Here is a 12,879-nt window from a genome sequence, read left to right as displayed (position 1 = left end):
ACTGATTTATAATTTAACTGTTCATTTCTTGTATTATATATCTATCTGTCTGTATATAATTTAACAGTTCATTTCTTGTGTTATATATCTACCTATCTTTGTAAATATATATATATATATATATATATATATATATAATTATCAGCAATCTGGTTTTGTCTCTCTAGAGAACCCTGTCTAACACAGATGGTCAGGCTGCCATGCGTGTGCTGAGTGTCCAAAGGGAAGCGAGAGAGACGGGTCTCATTTTTGCAGGAGGGCACAGTCTAGCGGGAACACAGAACTACAAGAACTCATATTGAGAAGCAGAAAGTGGACCTCAGTTACAGGAGCTTTTCAAATATAGCCTCCCTATAGCGGTGGTGATTCAGCAAAACAGGGTAAGTGGACCAGAGGAATCAGGAGAAACACAGTTTCAGATTCTGGGACAGAGTGCTGATACCTTTCTCTGTGGTAAAGATGTAGGGAAAAGTACATACGCAATTGTAACATAATGCAAAAAAGTTCAAGTCCACACTCGCAAGTGCCCAAACAGTATCATCTCAATTTAAAACACTTCATATAGTTTATCACTTCTCTTTATAAAATTCCTAAGTAACAGATAGGGATTTAAGTAATTAATTCACGTGTTATAGATGAAGAAGATGGAGATAGGGTTTTTAATAGTCGCTGAACTTCCCAAAGCATTTCTACTAGACGGCTTTCGTTATTTGTTGTGCTCGAAAATGAACTGTATGAAACAGTGTGTCGTTACACCATACAACAAAGAACAGAATCTACACCAGAAGCACACTTGTTAAATGAAATTTTCTCTGATTTGTCATCTGTAATTTTGTATTTAAATTAAATAAACCTTCTGGCTTGCTGGAGTTATTCTCTGAGAAAATTTTACACTGCAAGAGTATGTTAGGAATTTTGGGAGACAGTAATTACTTCACACCTTTAAAATATCACTATAATAACAATAATAAGTTTACATTTCCTTTCTGCTCTAATGGAAAGCTTAGTCCCTTTAATAACTGCAAAGCGACAATGTACTGTCACTAAATTCTCAACCAATAAAGCTGAATTAATGCACCTACGTGAATATAATTTGATTTGGGAATTCTTCACAGAAAATACTAAACCGTAACAAGGCCAGGAGAAAGACACAGGTGCTTCAGGTACTAAGCGCAGAGAAATAAATTGATACAACGACAAAAGGAGATAGTAAACAAGAAATAAAACCCAAACATTTTATAGTTTTATGTTTATCTCATTTTAGCTAAGTACAGTGAGTTAATACACACAAACCTGACAGAAACGGGACCAGTGCTAAGCTCAGGAGGCAATAAACTTAAAGAGGTGCCTGGAAGAAGGAGAGGCAGGAGGCCGGCCTGGCAGGAGCAGCCAAGGATCAGGTAACTGACCAGTGCCTGAACACCCCAGTGAAGAGTCTGGAGGCGCTGCCTGGAGAAGCTCGGAGCCAGTTCTCAGTCTAAAGCAGAGTAATGTGATTGAAAGCAACAAAGAGAGACTATGTAGGCAACAGAATTTAAGATATCTTGAGCCAGGGAGGCTAGAGTATAGAAAATCATGCTATTAAAAGTGAAAAATGTATCCTATAGATTTTTTTCTTCTTTTTTTAAAAATCATTTTACTAGGGGTTCATACAATCCATACATCAATTGTATAAAGCACATTCGTACATTCATCACCCTCATCATTCGCAAAACATTTGTTCTCCACTTAAGCCCTTGGCATCAACTCCTTACTTTTACCACTCCCTCCCTGCTTCCCCCCTCCCTCATGAACCCTTGATGATTTATAAATTATTAGTTTGTCATATCTTACACTGTCCGATGTCTCCCTTCACCCACTTTTCTTTTGCCCGTCCCCCAGGGAGGAGGTTCTATGTAGATCCCTGTAATCGGTTCCCCCTTTCCACTCCACCCTCCCTCCACCCACCCGGTATCATCACTCTCAACACTGGTCCTAAAGGGATCATATATCCTGGATTTCCTGTGTTTCCAGTTCCTATATGTTCCAGTGTACATCCTCTGGTCTAGCCAGATTTGTAAGGTAGAATTGGGATCATGATAGTGGGGAGGCAGGGGGAAATCATTCAAGAACTAAAGGAAAGTTGTATGTTTCATTGTTGCTACAATACACCATGACTGGTTCGTCTCCTCCTCTTGATCCTTCTGTAAGGGGATATCCAGTTGCCTACCAATGGGCTTTGGGTCCCCAATCTGCACTCCTCCCTCATTCACAATGATATGATTTTGTGTTCTATGATGCCTAATAACTGATCCCTTCGGCCCCTCATGATCACACAGGCTGGTGTGCTTCTTCCATGTGGACCTTGTTGCTTCTTAGCTAGAGGGCCACTTGTTTACCTTCAAGTCTTTAAGACCCTAGACACTCTATCTTTTGATAGTCGGGCACCATCAGCTTTCTTCACATTTGCTTATGCACCTGCTTTGTCTTCAGTGGTTGTGTCGGGAAGGTGAGCATCATGGAATGCCAGTTCAATAGAACAAAATATTCTTGCATTGAGGGAGTACTTGAGTGGAGGCCCAATGTCCATCTGCTACTTTAATAGTAAACCTATAAATATATGCACATAGATGTATCCTATAGATTTTAATGAGAAAACCGTCAGCAATAGGCACTATCACCTTAGTTAAAGTCTTAATTCTGAGGAGGGGACTTTCAAATCAGAGGTGAAGGGATCAGAAATAGCTCACGATGAGGAGGTGAGGCACATGGTAGGGTCTGACACACAACGATGTCAAAACTAACATGACGTCAAATCACAAAGCAGAAGTACATACCAAGCCTCCTCAAGGAGTCTCACTTGGAACCAAAACCATACACCTTTCGGGTAGATCGTTTCATAAAACATACCTTAATCATTTTAAACATCTCACAAAGACTCGCCCTGAGTCCCTAGGTGTGCAAATGGTTTGGGCTCAAATACTAACTTCAGGTTCCTGGTTTGAACCTGCCTAGAGTATCAAGATATGTTCCCATAAGCATTTGGAAAACCCTGTGAGACAGTTGTACTTTGTAACATGTGGGGTCACCAAGAGATGTTAAAGCCAGACTTATAATAAATTCCATCTTATCACTAAGACAATCCGGAGTATTGGTACTGATAAAGCTGCTCTAACGTCTGGTTCTTGTGCCTACCCCTTTTGCTTCACACACTGCTTCTAGATACCACTTTGGGTACCTATTGTGATTCCACAGTTCCCATTGACTGGCTCTCTGTAAGTAGATCTGCTGGCCTTTCTGTCTAGTCCTTCTTAGTCTGGAAGTCCCACTGAAATGTATTTAGCATCATATCAATATCCAAAAGCCTCCACTGTGGTTGAGTGATATGAAATGAATAGACAGGTAATCTAAACTAGGTCTCCTACATGGAATGGAAATTCTACCACTGGGCTACCATTAATATGATAACAAAGAATTCCCTAGTAAAGCATTGGCTGAAAATTATGAGTTGCTACTTTTATGGCGTTAATTCTGGATCTCACAGCCTTTACTCCGCAGAATCCTGCTGCTGTTTGCTGTCGTTGTTGCGGCCACTGTTGTCAGTGGCTGTTGAGTCAGTCCCTACTCATGGAAACCCTTCGTACAACAGAACTTAGCATTGCTGAGCCCTGCACCATCCTAAAAATTGTTGTTACATTTGAGCCCATTGTTGCAGCCACTGGATCAATCCATCTTGTCAGGAGCTTTCCTCATTTCCTCTGCCCTTTTACATTCCTAAGCATGATGTCTTCCCAAGGAACTGGTCTCTCCTGATAACATGGTTCGTAAATCAACCCAAATTCACTGTCATCAAGTCGTAGCAGACTCATCTTGACCTTATAGGACTACCCCAGTGGGCTGCCAAGAGTATAAAGTGTGACAAGAACAGAACGCCTCATCTTCGTCCTGTTGAATCACTGACAGATTAGAACTAGCAACCCAATTTGTCACCCACTAGACCACAAGAGGTCCTGAACACGGGTTCACAGGCTCTCTAAAGTGTGTCCTATATTTCTCAATAGGATGTTAAGTTCTTTAAAGAGCAAGTGCATTTTTTAAATTTCTCTTTTCGCTGTCCATTGTCCAGTGCAATGCCTTGCACTCAGCATGGATTGACTACATGTTGCTAGCTCCCATAAACCGATAATAAACTTTCAAAGTCCTTGTCCACTCTGGTACTAAAATGCTGTTATCATAGATTGATTGCATCTCCAAACCGCATTTTGCTTCAGGCAAGGAAATTAGCACTGTGGCAACCTGTGCAGTCTCTTCTTGAAGATCACTTCGCATTTATTCCTAAGCGTAGTATTTGCCACTTCACTGTAGAACTTCCAAGCTGAAGTTACGTACGGGCACTTCACGACAAGACAGGCTTTATCGCAGTCACGCATTCCACAGTGGGATTTTCCTATGTGCATGGGGGAGTGAAAATAGAGAGGTGTCCAAAGATTTGAGAACAAATGGCATTATCATTTGATTCCATTTTCCCCTGAGCATTTTGAAACCTCTTATAAATGTGGTAAACTGAATGTGGCCTCCAAAGATAACTACATCCTCATCCCGGATTCCGAGACGACTCCTTAATGTGGCACAGGAGACTTTGGAAGACGTGATTAAGGATCTTGGAATAGGGAGGTTATCCTAGCTTACCTAAGTGGACCCTAGTCATGATCACAAGCACCCTAAAAGAAGGAGGCAGGCAATAAAAGAAGAGAAGGTGGTAGGTGATGGCGAAGAGAGTTACAGGCGCTACGATGGGAAAAACCTAGAAATAAGGCCCAGAGACACTCTTGTTTCCACTCTCTGAGACTCATTTAGACGTCTGATCTCCAGAACTGTTAAAATTATAATCTGTATTGCTTAAAGGCATGAATTTATGATCATTTGTACTGCAGTACAACATTTTTTATTTCCGTGTCACTAAATACAGCATTTTTTCTTTTCGGATTTTGAAAGTTGGGGCACAATTTATGCTTCTTCCTGTGCCTTACGGCTCTCAAGGTGTTGTTTCGGCACCTCCACATCATTTCACATGATCACCAGTCACACGACATACCAATGTGCATAGGCGCGCACAAGAAAGAGAACGTGCACTGGTTGAATGACAGTAAGAATGATCTGCAGTGATGTTTTTCCAAGTGTGGTCTCAGAATGTTTTGCATCAGAATTCCCCGGAATCGTTGTTTAAAACTCAGATTCCTAGGTTTCACCACACAAAAGTTTTGAGTCATCTCTCTCAGGCAAGGCCTTAAAATCTTCATTTAGCAAATTCCAAGTCAATGCGGCTCCTAGTGAGCCTCTAAGCTGGAGCAGATCTGTCCCTGTGCGTTTCTGAGGCTGTCACTCTTCATCAGTATTAAAACCCTTCTCTTCTCCCAAGTGGCAGCAGTGGTTTTGAACCGCTGACCTTGCAGTGATTACAACCCACAACATAACCATTCTTTTGTTCATTTAGCACTACAGCAAGCAAATCTCAATAAATCCTTAAAAGAAATATGTATCCGAAGCCTAACATATAAGAAAATGTGTATCTACGTATACATCTTTATTCCTTAAATCCCTTGCAACTTCTGTATCCTCAAAGCAGATATAATTAACATGCCCACTATTATTTTTTACAATGACTACTTTCCCCCCTGTGCAATAAACAATGAAGAACAGATGAAACATACCCAATGGTTGGAAAGAAGTTGTTTAGAACTGCCACCGCCCACAGACATGGCGGCGGCAGCGATTCATGGCTAAGGATCAGAACTGACTCCACGGCAGGGGGTGACTGGAGATAAGTATCTCCTTTGAATCACAAGGTTTTTGTTTTGGTTTGGTTGTTTTTTAATCAAGATAGAATGAACTTATAAAGTGTCCTTATTAAGATATCTATTTTATCCTTGGTCAAATATCTTCAGCAAGAGTGGCTGATAAGTATATATTTTTGTAAATCCAGGGGCTCGGTGCACAGCTGGACTCGGTTTCAATTTACTTTGTCCCATCTGTCTTTTTATTCCCTGATTTCCAACCGCCTGCTGACCTCACTTTTATGTGCACCTTTTTTCCCCTTGGGTTTGGCTGGCATCTCGAGAGAAGCAGAGCCAGCGATGCTTGTGTGAATGTGCACATAGAAAGAGGTTCACATCAAGCTATTGCTCACGCAGTTGCAGAAGTGCAAAGCCCAGTGTGATTCGAGCCTGTGCCGCTGATGTGAACTAGGGGCTGCTCCTGATTCGAGCGCCTGCAGAGACTGACCAACAGGAAATATGAAGACCACAGGCTGGTGGATGCCAATGGAATGAATCTCAACTTGGCCACAGGAATCCAAGGTCCCCAGGCAACTGATGGCTTCTGGGGTCGGCAGGTATTATAACAGGAGGTGATGAACCAGATGCAGAATCCAGATCCAGCAGAAGTGAGCTAGCTTACACATAGTGTCCATCTGTCTGAAAAGTGGGCCATGTTCAAGTGAAACTCCCTCAACTGTATCAAGGCTGTGGCCAGATAGAGGAAGCCATATGCACAGCGTGGGCTCGCAAACCAAGGCTCTCCAGCCATAAGCACCTCTTCCGATACACACGTGTGGCTCTGGTGTAAAAATTAAAATCTCTGTAGGGTATTATTCAGGTAATGGTGGTTTCATTGGTTTGTAAACATAGGTTCTGGCTCTCAAACAATTTCTGAAGAGTTGTGAGGGACAAGATTGGCTCTTGCATCTCAAAAGTTGGCCAACCCCTGCTCTCCCAAAAGAAGCCCGTTCTTCCAAAATAGGTCGGCTGCTTCACGGCAGAGCCTGCCATGGAGTTGAGCACGCTATGTTCGACCACATCATGAGAGAATCCTGACCCACCCAAGTTGGCCTGACAACCTATCACACCCACCTAAGTCAACATCTATTTCAAATGCATCCAGCTCCCCATACCACTCACCTCTCTTCTATTGAAGAGAAAGCTGCTGGCATCCATTTGCAAGTAAGTGCTGTGTTTGCTGCTACTGGGTCTTCAGGAGTTCATTCGGACTCACATTGACCCCGTGATAGCACAGAACAGCTTCAAAGGGCTTTCTTGGCTCTAATTTTTCTATAAGGAGTTCTGGGGTGGACGACTTAGAGCCGTTCAAGCCAAGAACCTTTCCATTATGAACCATGTGCTTCACAGCTGCATCCCCAGGGCTCTTGAACAATGGGGGGAAATTCCAGAATTGGCTTTTTAATTCATTCACTTACCAAAATATTTGAGAGCCTATTCTGTGTTAGTCACTCTTCCAGGCACCGAGGATACAGCGTGAACCAAATGAGGGTAACTCATGGAGAGCGCCTCGTCTTGTAGAAAAGACAAAAAAATAACACAGATGAAATATACAATGTTAAATGGCATTAATTGTGTGGTGAAGTGAAATTCTTCATGTGGCTCTGCAGGGGCAGTGAATTATTTAATGTGGACTGTCTAGCCAAAGTCTCTAACTCTCATCAGACAACTTTATGCTGCATAGATCAGGAAAGGAGTGAGGGAAGATAGGGATAGGAATTTCCTGTGAGTAATTACTCACAGAATTCCCTGGAGTGCCTCCTGCTATGTATAAAAGGTTTCCTCTGAGCCGCAGCAGGAGGGATCTCATTATTAGCAAGAGCCAGGAGTGGAATGTATCCTTGAAGCCCAAGATCCCTGCACAGTGAACCTCCGAGATCCAGAAGACATGTCTAACACTGGAGGAGTGGTAACAGCACCAGGGTCCAGAGTAATTGACTTCCCAACCCACAGAGCAATGCAGTTGAGTGCCTGGGTGCAGGAGGCGGGCTTGTGGAGTGGGCACTTAGTTGAGGAGGTTGGACTTGCTGACCCACAGGAGGGAGCTCAGTGCCTTCAGGCTGATGCTTACTAGAGTGGGGTACCTCTGGACACTTAATTCAGGCAGCTGGATTTGTTGATTCGTGGAGCTTGCGCTGAATGCCTTTGGGTTGAGGCCTATAGGGGAGCGGTAGACCCTTTTGGCATTTAGTAGCAAGACCTAAAAGAACTGTGTAACATGTCCTGATAATCAACTCAACCGTGTGCATTTCTCACTTGCATTACAACTTGTTAACTTTCTTAATAAACCATTCAATCATGAGTTTTATCCGAGTTCAGTGTAGCCATTGCAATGGATAGTAGAGCCCAGAGGCTCTAATCCAAGCCCAGATGCACTGTCATTGAGTCAACGCCAACTCATTGTAACCTCGTAGGGCAAGGTAAAACTTTCTCCCACGAAGTGGCTCAGTGTCAAACCTTATGAGTAAGAGCCCAATGCATAACCCTGACACCACCGGGATCCCTCACAGAGGTACAGTACAGAACACTCAGACAGCACGGATCTTTGATCCATGAGCTCTTTGTAATGTGTTGTAAATTCTAGCCTTTAATCTCATTTTAGAAGAAGTCCTTGATCTTGCTAATAGATAGGATTAAGAGGGATGTATTTTGAATCCCCACCTTCCTTAAAAAAAAAACAACTCACTGCCATAGAGGCAATGCCAACTCTAGTGACCCTCTTGGGTCACTGCCGCTGTGAGATTCTGAGACTGTTAGTAGGAGTAGAAATGCCCATCTTTTTTCCCGAGGAATGGCTGGTGGTTTCAAACTGCTGACATGGGGCTTGTGGCTCCAGTCATAAACACTACAACACCAGGACTCCTAACCCGCACCTTACTGGAAGGTGTGAATCAAGCTACCACTCTGTTTCCTTGTGGGTATGGTATGCTAAAAGGCAAAACAGACACCTCTATCTAAACCATTCCTCTGCATATAAGAAAGCCATCTCGGAAGGAAGAAAAAAAAAAACACCAGGATCATCAAAAAAAGAACAAGGAAGAGGCCAAGAAACCATGAATCTGAGAGGGTGAGCAACAAACAGAAAACTTGGCAGTGGGTGAGGAGAGGTGCTGTTATGATACAAAGACTGCATCCTTAATGTTTATGATCCTAACATTTGGTAACCTGTTAACGCCCTGTGATGACTAGATTCTATGCCAACTTAATGCGTCTGAGTGAAGGGAGGGCTGGACTCCAATGCATCCATCAGGTCGCAATCTGATGATGCCTGCTTGGTGGTGTGGTCTTCAAGAGACATAGGAGAAACTTCTCTCTTGTTCTCCTTCCTGCTTGACTGGGCCCTGTGTCTCACCCCTGGGACTGGGGAGGCACTGGGAGCACCATGCATGTTAGACCCATGGGACTAACTGCACTCCCGGCCGGTGGGCTCTCAGCTCCTTGTTTCATCAGCTGGTCGCTGCTTGCTTCCTGAGGGCCTCCCGTTTGCAGCTGAGCGAAGAACTTGAGTTGAACTTAGCTAGGCCGTTTCCTTGACATAAATTTATTTCTTACTATAAAGTTCTTTCATATGTGTATGTATACACACACATACATATATGTAGTTTTGTCTCGCTAGAAAACCCAGCCGAACACAATTCCATGATAAGGCCCACTCATCAAGAGTATTGTCTGAGAGTTTTGGGTGGCATCGTAATGACTTATTGAACCCAGCAGGAAAGGAGTGTGCTGTGGGAGGGACAGAAGGTATCAAAATAGGGTAAGAAAAGTGAGGGTGGAGGCAGGTCTAACCTCGGTCATGTGGCAGTCCACCTTGAACTGGTGTGGACATGGAGTGTCCCCTTCATTCTGAAAGTTGGAATTGGTCAGATTCCTACACACACGTAACTAAGAGAAGGAGTTAGGGAATGTGGAAGGTCGAGGAAAGCTTCACTGAAAAGGTGATATTTGAATAAATATCTGACATGAGCGAGAACACGAGCAAGATGGACGGTACATCTAAACGTCTGTGGAAAATCTTCATTGTATTTTAATTATTCTTTTCCACAAACTTTTGAAAGCACTTTCATATATTCCTATGGAACATGCATTTCAGCACTAGCTATTAATAAGTCCATTAAATCTTTATTTTTTTAATTCCTTAAACTTCTCTATTCAATTATTTTTAAGTATAAAACGATCCAGATTCATACAAAAGTAGAGGGAATAATGCGACAGTATTCTTATACCCTCTCCAGTATTAATACAAAATCATAGAAAAAATTATTAAATAAAATTATCAAAACGGAAAGCTATGGGGGGGGGAGCTATATCTCGGTCTATACACTTCTGAAGGCAGTGTCTCCATCTCTCTAACCCTAAGGTGACAAGTGTACCATTGAGAGAACTTGTCTGCAGCCATCTTATTTTGTGCCTACTGTATCTGTTGATAAGGCCCCAGCACCTATATCTGCTCCCTTAAGCGAAAGAGCAGGGCCTCTGAGTGCCCCCACCCCACCCCCAACACTCCACCCCCCCCACACACACACACCTCTCCACGGGATCAGTGCGATGCTGTTGGAACCATTGGAGTGGTCTCTGCAGAAAACAGTTCAGCTTTCTTCCAAACTAGCACAACTCAGCATCAAGACTGCGGATTTGTGACCACACAGGCACAGACTGGTTCCCCGTGGCAGTTCTCTTCCAGCGCGGCGGGGCCTAGGCCAGCTGCCCGTGGCTCAGCACAGAACTTGTGCCATGCTCAAAGAAGAAAGCCGTTTCTGGGTAAGTCAGACAAGACCGCATTCAAGAACATGCTTGCTCATTCCTGGGTTGGGCACGGGAACTGCAGGCTCTTTTGCACAAGGATGGATCTCCTGATCATATGTCTGGTCATGGGCTTGTGACGCCCTTTTGTGGACCTCTTGGCCTCTACTATTCTCCTACTTCATTTTGGACCTTGTAGGTTTAATGCCCTTGTTCGTTTGGTCTCTCCAGGTGGAAACTGTGAGGCTAAGATAATCATGGAGCCCAGCCTGCAGCTCACCCACCTAGATCAGGCTGCTACCAGGCTCCAAACCCATGCCCAAATAAGGAACAAAAGTGGTGGCAACTGGATCAGCTCGGCTCTACGTCTGTGTTCGGCATGAAGTAGTTCCACGAGGACGATCTTCACCGCTCAACTGCTGTGCTAACTACACAATTTCCTGTCAACGTTAAGATATATAAGTGTGTAGGCTGGAGTTTAGTTTGTCAGTCAGGTCACAGGCTGATGGTGACGCCTTGTGGCATGGTGTTCTCATAAGGAGGCCTGGGGACCGCTCCCTCTCTCTCTGACTTCACCTTCCTGCTGACCCTGATGGCGGCCAGAGCCACTGTCAGTGGATTCACAAGGCTTTGCATCCACCCGGCCTGTGATCTTCCTGCAGTCCGCATCCCGGCATGTGGCCGCATGAGTCTACAGGACTCTGGACTCTAGGACTTATGTGCGAGAGGACTTATGGGCTGGGGTGTTTGCTTGATATATAATACTTGATATAAAGCTCTTTCTTACACATATATGAGTGTCACAGGATTGATTTCTCTAGTCAACCCAGCCTAACAAAACTTACCAAAGACTTTGCATGGTATCACTTGAGGATGGGGATGTTAGCCCGACAGAGGCTGGCAAAGGGAGAAGAGGCAATGATGGCAGGAATATGGCAGGAATGGAAACACAACGGAGCACTAGAGACATATTTCCTCACAGGCCCCTCCAGCACAAAGGAAGAGGAAGATCAAATAAGAGACATTTCTGGACAAGACAGACTAGTCACACTATGCCCACAGGGACTGAGTAGGCACTCGGGCTGTGAGCGCAGAGAAGAGGCCAGCAAGAAGTCCAGGTGTGGGGTGCGGGGTGCACATGCCTAGAAAGAGGAGGTGCACTACAGAAGACCAGCCGATAGCAGAAGATGTACCAGAAACCAGGCAATGGTGGGAGGTCCACCGTAAGCAAACTCTAAGGGTCAGCCCTACATTTTGCCAGGCCATTTAAACTAACGAAGGGTCCTTCGGATTTCTTTTTCAAAGTATCGCCTTCAATAAACTCACTCTTCCTGTCAAAACCTTTTCTCTGACTCTGTTCTGACTCTTATCTCTTGCCTAAAATCTTTCTCTCAAGTGAGATAAGAACCTAGTCTGGGAAGGCTGGAGACATTGAGATTCTTCTCAGTCACACAAGCATCAAAGACATGTTTAGATGTGTATGCATGTATGAAGCTAGTAGCATGACCTTCATAATGTTGCTATTTTTTCAATTTTTTATTTTATATAAGCATTAAGTATGTAAAAGACTACACCTCCCCTTAAGGTAGCATGTCGTCTCCATCATTTTCCCTCCCTCCATATGTACCACTGTGGACAAGATAACGGTTTCTATATTCAACATCAGAGTCTTCTATATTCAGAGTTTCTGTAGTCATTTGTGCAGTATATTTTCAATTAATGCAATATTTCTCCTTCAGTTTACTCAATATTATCAAGCTCTTTTCAAAATAAATTATACCAATATACATCCTACCAGCAACAAATGAGAGTCCCTGCTTCCCCACATCTTCATTAAATGTTCTATTTTGATTTTTTTTTTGTTAATCAATGAGCATAAAATGGTGTCTTAAAGCTAACTGTAACTTCTGTGCTTGTGATCATAGGGTGAGCATTGGTTCAAATAGTTCTTTCTGCCAGACTGCTCTGTTCCTTTGCCTAGTCTTCCATCCTATCACTGATCAATTTCTCACGATTTGGAGCAGTTCTTTGTATATTCTGAAGAGTAATCATTTGCCAATGTATGATTTGCAGCAGCCCTGTCCCAGGCTGTGCTAGTCTTGGACAGTATGTTGATGATCAAACAGGTTTTTTTTTTCCTTTTTTTAACTTTGGATGTACTCAAAGATCAAAAGGTCCCTTTAGGGTTTGTGCTTTCTGGGTGTTTAAAAAAAAGTTCTTTATTTCACTGTTCTCAAGGCCAAAAGGATACGTTTCTCATATTTTCTTCTGAAAGTTTTAAAAGTTCACTTTTCAAAGTCAGGGATTTAATCCACACGGGATA

The 12,879-nt window shown here is 43.3% G+C and overlaps 1 protein-coding gene across 5 annotated transcripts in view; it reads right to left on the bottom strand.

Annotated features, from left to right (window-relative positions):
• Positions 1-7,329, bottom strand: part of LOC142436721 (thyrotropin-releasing hormone-degrading ectoenzyme-like) — a 353,287-nt gene extending 345,958 nt beyond the window's left edge. For 4 of the 5 annotated variants that reach the window (XM_075540204.1, XM_075540202.1, XM_075540205.1 and 1 more), the window contains exon 1: positions 7,232-7,329. The gene's annotated coding sequence lies outside the window, so the exon portion shown is untranslated. Of the gene's footprint in view, positions 1-6,935; positions 7,094-7,231 lie in introns of those variants that run through there. The other variant, XM_075540203.1, reaches the window with a different exon arrangement.
• Positions 7,330-12,879: the final 5,550 nt, after the last annotated feature.

The sequence above is a fragment of the Tenrec ecaudatus genome, unplaced genomic scaffold (genome assembly GCF_050624435.1).
Source record: "Tenrec ecaudatus isolate mTenEca1 unplaced genomic scaffold, mTenEca1.hap1 Scaffold_549, whole genome shotgun sequence".
Taxonomy (NCBI): Eukaryota; Metazoa; Chordata; class Mammalia; order Afrosoricida; family Tenrecidae; genus Tenrec; species Tenrec ecaudatus.
Note: the sequence above shows the minus strand (reverse complement) of the source record. Positions and strands in the feature narration are given on the sequence as shown.